This window comes from Chondrus crispus, genomic scaffold (genome assembly GCF_000350225.1).
Source record: "Chondrus crispus Stackhouse genomic scaffold, scaffold_541, whole genome shotgun sequence".
Lineage (NCBI taxonomy): Eukaryota > Rhodophyta > Florideophyceae > Gigartinales > Gigartinaceae > Chondrus > Chondrus crispus.
Window position 1 is genome coordinate 24,272 of NW_005178529.1, and position 7,502 is coordinate 31,773.

A 7,502-nucleotide genomic window follows, 5' to 3' on the forward strand; every position below is an offset into this window, starting at 1 on the left:
CCGTCGCCCGCCGTTCTTGATGCAGTCCGGGCCACGCTGCCCACATTTCCCCCGCAGTCGCGCCGGTGCCTGCTGCCGCGCTGTCTCTTGTCAGCGCTTCGTTCTGCCTGCCGCCACATTGCCGACCTACAGCCGCTCCGGTCTGTACTACCTGGCCGCCTGCTTCCTCCGCCGACAGCTCGTCAACACTCTGCACTGCGCCTGGTATCACATTGCAGCAGAACAGCCGACCCCAAACTCACTGCAGCTAGCTGCCGCCCGCCGGCGCTCGCTGCCGACCGCCGCTGCCGCTCGCTGTCGCCCGCCTCTACTGTCCTGAGGTCGGTGAGCCTGCACGCTCTGTTTTTTTTGTGCGCATCGCATCGTTGGTTTGGGAGTAACGATAGGGTCTCGGTTATTGTTGGAAGGGACTGAAGGCCTGGTCGTTGAGATGTGTGGAGGCTAGGGACGTGGTACTGCCCTTACTTTGCTCGAGAGCGGTTGACCCGGCATTAATACCCGGTGACGCGACGCAGGCAACTCGAACCGGCAGTGTGAACCTCTCCGGCAGGGAACCCCACCGATCCTTTTTAGGGCGGATAACGGTGTCGACCCTCTGTGGTCTGGTGTTTCCGGGGGTGGGAATCCTCTGGGGTGTTGTGCACTGAGTAGGTTGGGGTGGTATCGCTGAACTGGCCGTCGCGCAAGCGTCCCGCAAGAAACTAGACACCCTTTGAGGCTTGTATACTGGCTGGTGTGGACGTTTCGTACGGATCATCGCGTCCACTCTGGTAACGCAAGAGTGGGTAGACTGCAGAAGTCGTTACTTGACTCGGACAGGCTTCGGGCGCCAAAGGTCGGACCTTTTCTACCTGCAAGAGCTGCAGGCGCCGAGGGTCGGACCCTGACAAGGTCAACCGATCATAGATCGACTCAGTGCTGATTTTTTGCCCTTGTTCTTAAAGGAACTATTAACTAAATCCCGATTAGTTACCCTGCGATCCGCAGCATGCTCCCGCCCCCCTCCCACGAGGGAGCAGGGCCTTCTGAGAGCGGACAGCATTCCGACTCGTCACCACCCGAACCCCTGGTTACATTCATGAAAGGCATAACGAACGACGCGTTGGGTGCGCTTACGAGTGCCCAGAAAGGCCTCATCTCCTCAATTCGGTTCCTAGAAACAACCCCGGAGCTAACTGGGACCCAACTAAAGCGCACTATCGCTGACATGTTCCCGCCGGCTTCGCTTTTCCAACAAGAAATATGCGACCTCCCTGCAGTTCATATTGAGTTGCGAAACTTCTTGGATAGTAGAGGAGGGAATTTGGAGCAACACTCATCTCACCGTGTTGTAATGACCCTAGCTCATGGCCTTTACGAAGAACCGGAAGACACTCAGGCGGCCATTGACATGGCACGAGAAATCGTTGCTGCCGGCCGTCGGTCCCGCTCGAACACTCCGGGTTCGAACAGAAGAGGCATGAGCCAGCCTACTTCACAGTCGACTCAAGTGACCCCTCCGAATCACACTTCCCCGGAAAGGGTTGCGCACAATGTAGCCATGAGAATAAAAGACAAAGATAAAAAGTTTTCTGGCGATCTAGGGGAGTCCTGGATGGAGTACGTCGACGATTACCTCCAGGTTTGTCGAGACTATTCCCTTTCTCCGCTGCAAAAGCTACAGTACCTCCACAATCTACTTCGAGGAGACGCGAAGAGGTATTACCTCGACAAGGTAGATGGTTACGCCACCAGTTTCCAGCAGGCCACACAAATGCTCGAGAATGAGTACAATTCTGCAGTACGTCAAACTCGAGTTAAGAACTACCTGAACACGCTGCGAGCTACTTCCTTTGTTGCCCAAGGGACAGAGATGTCTGCCGTGCTTGCAAGGGTCTACAAGTCTATCATCCAGCTATCACGACAGGCTCCAAGATCCCACCAAGGAGACGCCCACAAAATGGAATTCCTTTGAAACGCAGTAATAGGGACGCCATGGTCGAGCGAACCGCTAAGCAGAGTTGCAACTCATAATCTTCCATTCCAACAGCTCTATGCCGAGCTCGAGGCTGCCCTGCAGCTAGAGAAGGAGTCTAAACTCGCGATCTTACGAGACCGCGCACAGTTAGGTGAAAGGACGCCTTCTTCCAACGGCAATGCCGGAATAATGTATACGGGGCAAGGAAGGTACTACAACAGCCCTTCTTCGTCCCGTTTCCAAAGAAGGAGTACGCCTTTCCGAAGCTCTCCTACCGGCCAAAGCGCGAACAACCGAGTCGCAAAGACCGGAAGCTTTAACCCTCTATCGGTCTCCGGGTGTTTCAACTGCGGAGGTACGCATCTTTTGAAGGACTGCACGCTCCCGTTGAACACATCCAGGGCACCTGCGCGCCAAATGGAGTACTATGCGCAGAAGGCCGCCACAAAACCAATTGCAGTACACCACGTTCTCGCGGACCTATGTCAGCAACTTGATTGCGAAGCAAAGGAGGACTGCGAGGAAGAAGCAGAGACCAGTGACCTGCGAATATTTGAAAGTATCCTAAAACTGGAACACCCAAGCTCAGAGGAAGACAATCCACATCAGGATCATGATGAATCTTCAGCCGCAAGTGTAAATCACGTATACGTCACTGGAAAGTCATGCGACATACCTTCATCAGATACTTTCCAAGGGGTATGCATCGATTCCGCAGCCCAGAAATCGGTTATAGGAGCTTCCCAAGCACGCGCATACTGCAGCTTGTTTGATGTTCCCTTTCAGACCCCCTCAACGAGGAGAAGAAATGTCTTCAGTTTCGGGACACACAAACACCTTGGACTAGGTCTTCTCAACATGCGAGTACCCATTACGTCGAGTCACTTCCTCCCTATCACGGTCGATGTCGTCGATGCGGACGTACCTATCCTGTTAGGCTTAGACAACATGGAACTGTACAAGATGGTGCTCGACACAGATAAGTGCGTACTGTCTTCAAGGTTACAAGGATGGGACGTGCCCCTTAAGAAAAAGCTAGGACACCTGTACTATGAATGGGGACCCCAAATCCTCTTCACGGAAACCGAACTCATGAAAGTGCACAGGCATTTCCACCATCCGGATTCTGAAAGGCTCTACTCGGTCATGAAAAGGGCAGACCCCGAAAAAACCTCCCCTCAGGTCTTGAACGACTTAAAGCGCATCAGCGCTGCATGTGACCTCTGCCAAAGACTCTCACATGCACCGCACCGGTTCCGGGTGGCACTCCCAGACGGAGAAGTCGTCTTCAATAAGACCGTCTGCCTGGACCTCATGTACCTTGACAATGCAGCTGTTCTACTCGTGGTAGACAAAGACACCAAATTCTCCGCGGCTTCTTTCCTATCCAATGAGACGGCTAACGAAACTTGGAACACGTTCATGCGCATATGGGTCTGCACATATATTGGATTCCCAGACATTATGGCCACTGATCAAGGCCCTCAATTCAATTCCAACAGGTGGAGCGACCTGCTCAACCTAGCAGAGATTAAGCACCACCCCTCTGGTGTTCAAAGTCACAACGCATTAGGTGTCGGCGAGCGGTACCATTCCTTTCTACGGGGAATATACCGCAAGGCTCGACAGCAACACCCTCAGCTGGAGAATGAACACATTCTCGCACTTTCCGTCAAGGCTATGAACGATACCGCTGGGTACCACGGTCTTGTACCTACTCTACTCGTGTTTGGAGCCATGCCACGGATTCCAGTGACCCCTATGGACCTCCTAGCGCAAGTAGATTGAATGAAAGCGATGGTTTTGGCTCGAAAGGAAATGACTCGGGTCATTGCAAAGGAAAGGGTCACAAGGGCTTTGCGCGCGAATGTACCGTCAGCAGCTCAATCCAATATACCCATCGGCTCACGTGTCCTGATATTCAGGAAGAAACCTGAGAATAGGTGGATTGGGCCGTACAGGGTTTTGGACGTAAAGGATAAGTGCCTTTTCATAGACTTGGATGGTACCGACTACCAAGTGTCCATAGACATGGTGAAAGCTTACGAGTCCCCCCCGCCAGTCAGTACAATTGACGCCACACCTGATCTCAAGAATACCTCAAATCCTGTTGCGGAGCCTCCGCCGCAAAGTGATGTCCTGGACGACTTGGAAACCATATTAACTAGGATCCGTGCGAATCCACAAAGCTCTCAGTTATTGTTGACACCTCTACAAAGTACGCCCCCTCCTTTGCAAACCGCAGTATCCATTGGGGCGACACCAGACCTCGACGTTTTCATGACTGAAGTCATCGAACAAACGGACGGAAGAGCAAAATCAGAGGAATTCGCCAAAGCCATGAGAAAGGAGGTTGTTGGACTTGAGAAAAGGAATACTTGGAAGGTAATCCTGAAAGGATCTCTACCACCGAGCCCGAATATTTTAGGGGGACGGTTTGTGCTTGCCCTCAAGAACGCAGGTAGGGATGGTGAACTCGCAAAAGCCCGTTATGTGGCGCAAGGTCATCGTGATATGGATAAATCATACATGATCCATAACATCACGAACTTACGCCAAAGTTCAACAAGAGCAATAGTTTCGGTCGCCGCTGTCAAAACCTTTCGTATCGTTTCACACGACGTCACCCAAGCTTACCTTCAAAGTGAGGAGAAGCTTACCCGCAAGGTGTTCCTGCTCCCAAAAAGAAGGATATGGAGCATTTTGGGTTGGCTCAGAACGAGATTCTAGAATTGCTTAGGCCAATATACGGTATGACCGACGCAGGTGACTACTGGGGAGTCACCGTCGATCACCACGGCAAAGATGACCTTGGACTTGTGCCCGTACTGGGCGACCCGTCGCTATACATCAAACGTAACGATGAGGACATTGACGGACTTTTAGGAATGTGTGTGGACGACGGGTGCCTAGCAGGGAACAAAGTGATGCAAGAACTTACGGAGCTAACGCTTCAGAAGTTCGAATCAAGGCCACGAGAATGGGACAACTTCGAGTTCTTTGGAACGACTATCTCCACAATGAACAACGGACATTTTGCGATATCCCAAAAAGCCTATATGAGACGGCTAAAGCCGTTACTGCTTGACGCATCATTCGAACGATTCCGATCGTACAGAGCCACACTCGCTTGGGTGGGATACACAAGGCCTGACGCATTATGTGCCATCAACAAAGCAGCACAGGTGACTGAAGGTACGTTTGGGGTGGAAAAGGTCAAGGCATTCAACACTACGATCACGTTCTTACAGAAAACCCCTGAAAGGTGCCTCCAATACCCCCCCTTGGACAAGCAGACGCTTCATCTGAAGGTATATGCAGATGCTTCATTTGCTGGAAATGATGATTTGTCATCACAACTCGGGTTCATCATCCTTCTATGTGATGAGTCGAATCGCGCGCATGTTTTGGATTACTCTAGTAGAAAGTCCAAGCGTGTTGTAAGATCCATTCTTGGTGGAGAAGTGTACGCTTTCGCTGACGGTTTCGACAGAGCATATATTTTACGCCATGACCTCCAAATGATATTTAAGAAGAAGATTCCACTTCATATGTTCACGGATTCTCTACAAATGTTTGACGTCATCACGAAAGGGTCATCAACGACAGAAAAACGGCTGATGATTGACATTGCATCTGCGCGTCAATGTTACAACCGAGAAGAAATATCTCACGTCGGTCTTGTCTCATCTGAAAACAACGTAGCCGACGGTTTGACAAAAAAACATCCCAACGAAGCCTTGGAAAAGCTCCTAGATACGAGTTACGACCTCAATACTGTCCGAAAATGGATTGTCAGGACTCCAGCAAGTTCTACTTCTGGAAAAATGGCAGTGTGAAAGTTTCTATCATAATGTCTCTCATATGGCGATATACCTCACCACGCGAATGGGTCACGCGGTGAGGAAAGAACTTGCCTTGTTTAGGGTTACAGTAAATTAGTATATAACGGACAGTCCCATGCGACTAGCGCGTGGGCCTGCTCGGAGGCAGGTTTGAACAGACGTGTCTACGCGGAATCCTTCACGAACAGCGCTCCGATTGCCCGGAGGTTCGGTTGGGTTTGAAGAGCCGGTCGTAGGCTCTTCTAGACATCAATAAACTGTTTAAACTATTTCCTTTAATTTTTTCTGGGACAATTCCCACACTCAGGGTGTGAGGGTGTGTCTTAACATGCCCCGTTTTGAGGGTGAAGGAATCACCACAATGATCGGCGTAACCGCTGACACCTGGCACACGTGGACACTAATTGCAACTATTGGGTGTAGCTAGAGGTGTAATTGAAATTTAATTACAGAGTATAAGCGTCTTGTCCGGGATTTGCGTTACTCCTCAGTGAGGGGTAACGCAAATCCCGGACAGGGCCCCTCACCCTCATTTTGTCAGACAACTTTCTTTTGGAGTCTGTTTCGATTAGACTTACAGTATTGCAAGGAGATTTCGTCACATGACGAAATCTCCTTGCAATAATTCTTAAAGGTGCGAACAACTTCAATTTTAATTGCAGAAAATTTTAGTTCGTAAATGTCAATCTTTTTGGCTTACAGCCAATAAGATTGTCTTTATTCGTTCACGGGAGATCGAGGGGTCGATGCTCCCGCAATAACCTTCGTGCGTTCCTTGTCGAAAGGGGGGGTATAATATTCTCGGCTCCCCACCCGGTGACTAGCACCTGGAGGAGGGTAGAAGAAAAAGCAGTAAACACATTTTTAGTGAAAGCTGCTTAACCATCGCGTTCGGCGTTTGGGCCTCGTCCTATCCTGCACTAATACTAATTTCCGTGTCTGTCTGTCTGTGTGTGCGTTCCCGCGTTGCCATTGGAAATGCGACATTTTTTCACCCAAAATCGTTCATATTTTCCGCATTTGTCTACATGCCTAGCTAGGCAGCTAGCCTGGTGAAAGCGTTACGCTGAACATGTCCATCGTAAGGTTTTCACCTGGGGCACCTTGAGGTGCTCCTGGCAATTGTCCGCATTTCGAGTACTCGCTGCGCGCTGGGACCACGCGAGTGCGCACATTTACATTTAACACGTAATTTGGGAGAAAAGGGGCACAAAGATGGCTGATTTTGGTCAATCTGTCACTCACAAAATTGCGGAAACATGATACCCCTACATTTCACATACGTATACAAAGCTCTGAGCACGCTGAGTAGGAATATTTAAATAGATTGAGCATTTTCGGTTTTCTGTTGGTGGCATATGACCATGGTCATTTGTTGCACAGCTTTTAAGTATTTCGAATAACCGATCGATACAGTATCAGGGATTTCGATGTTCGAGACGCCTTTTCGTCTTTGGATTTGATACCTTCGCTTTGATAGAATTCTATCAAAGCGAAGGTATCAAATCCAAAGAGGCTTAAGCCTCCGACGGGAAGTCAGGCGGAAGAGAGCTTTCTTCTTGCTCTAAATGCTCAAGCAAAAGCTTCCATGCATGCCTAGGCATAACCTCTGGATCGCTGTTGACAATTTCGTTTAGCCTGACAGTAATGTCGGGCGTGCAGGGCAGGAGTAGGGTTGCTTGCAATGAGTGAGGGGGGAC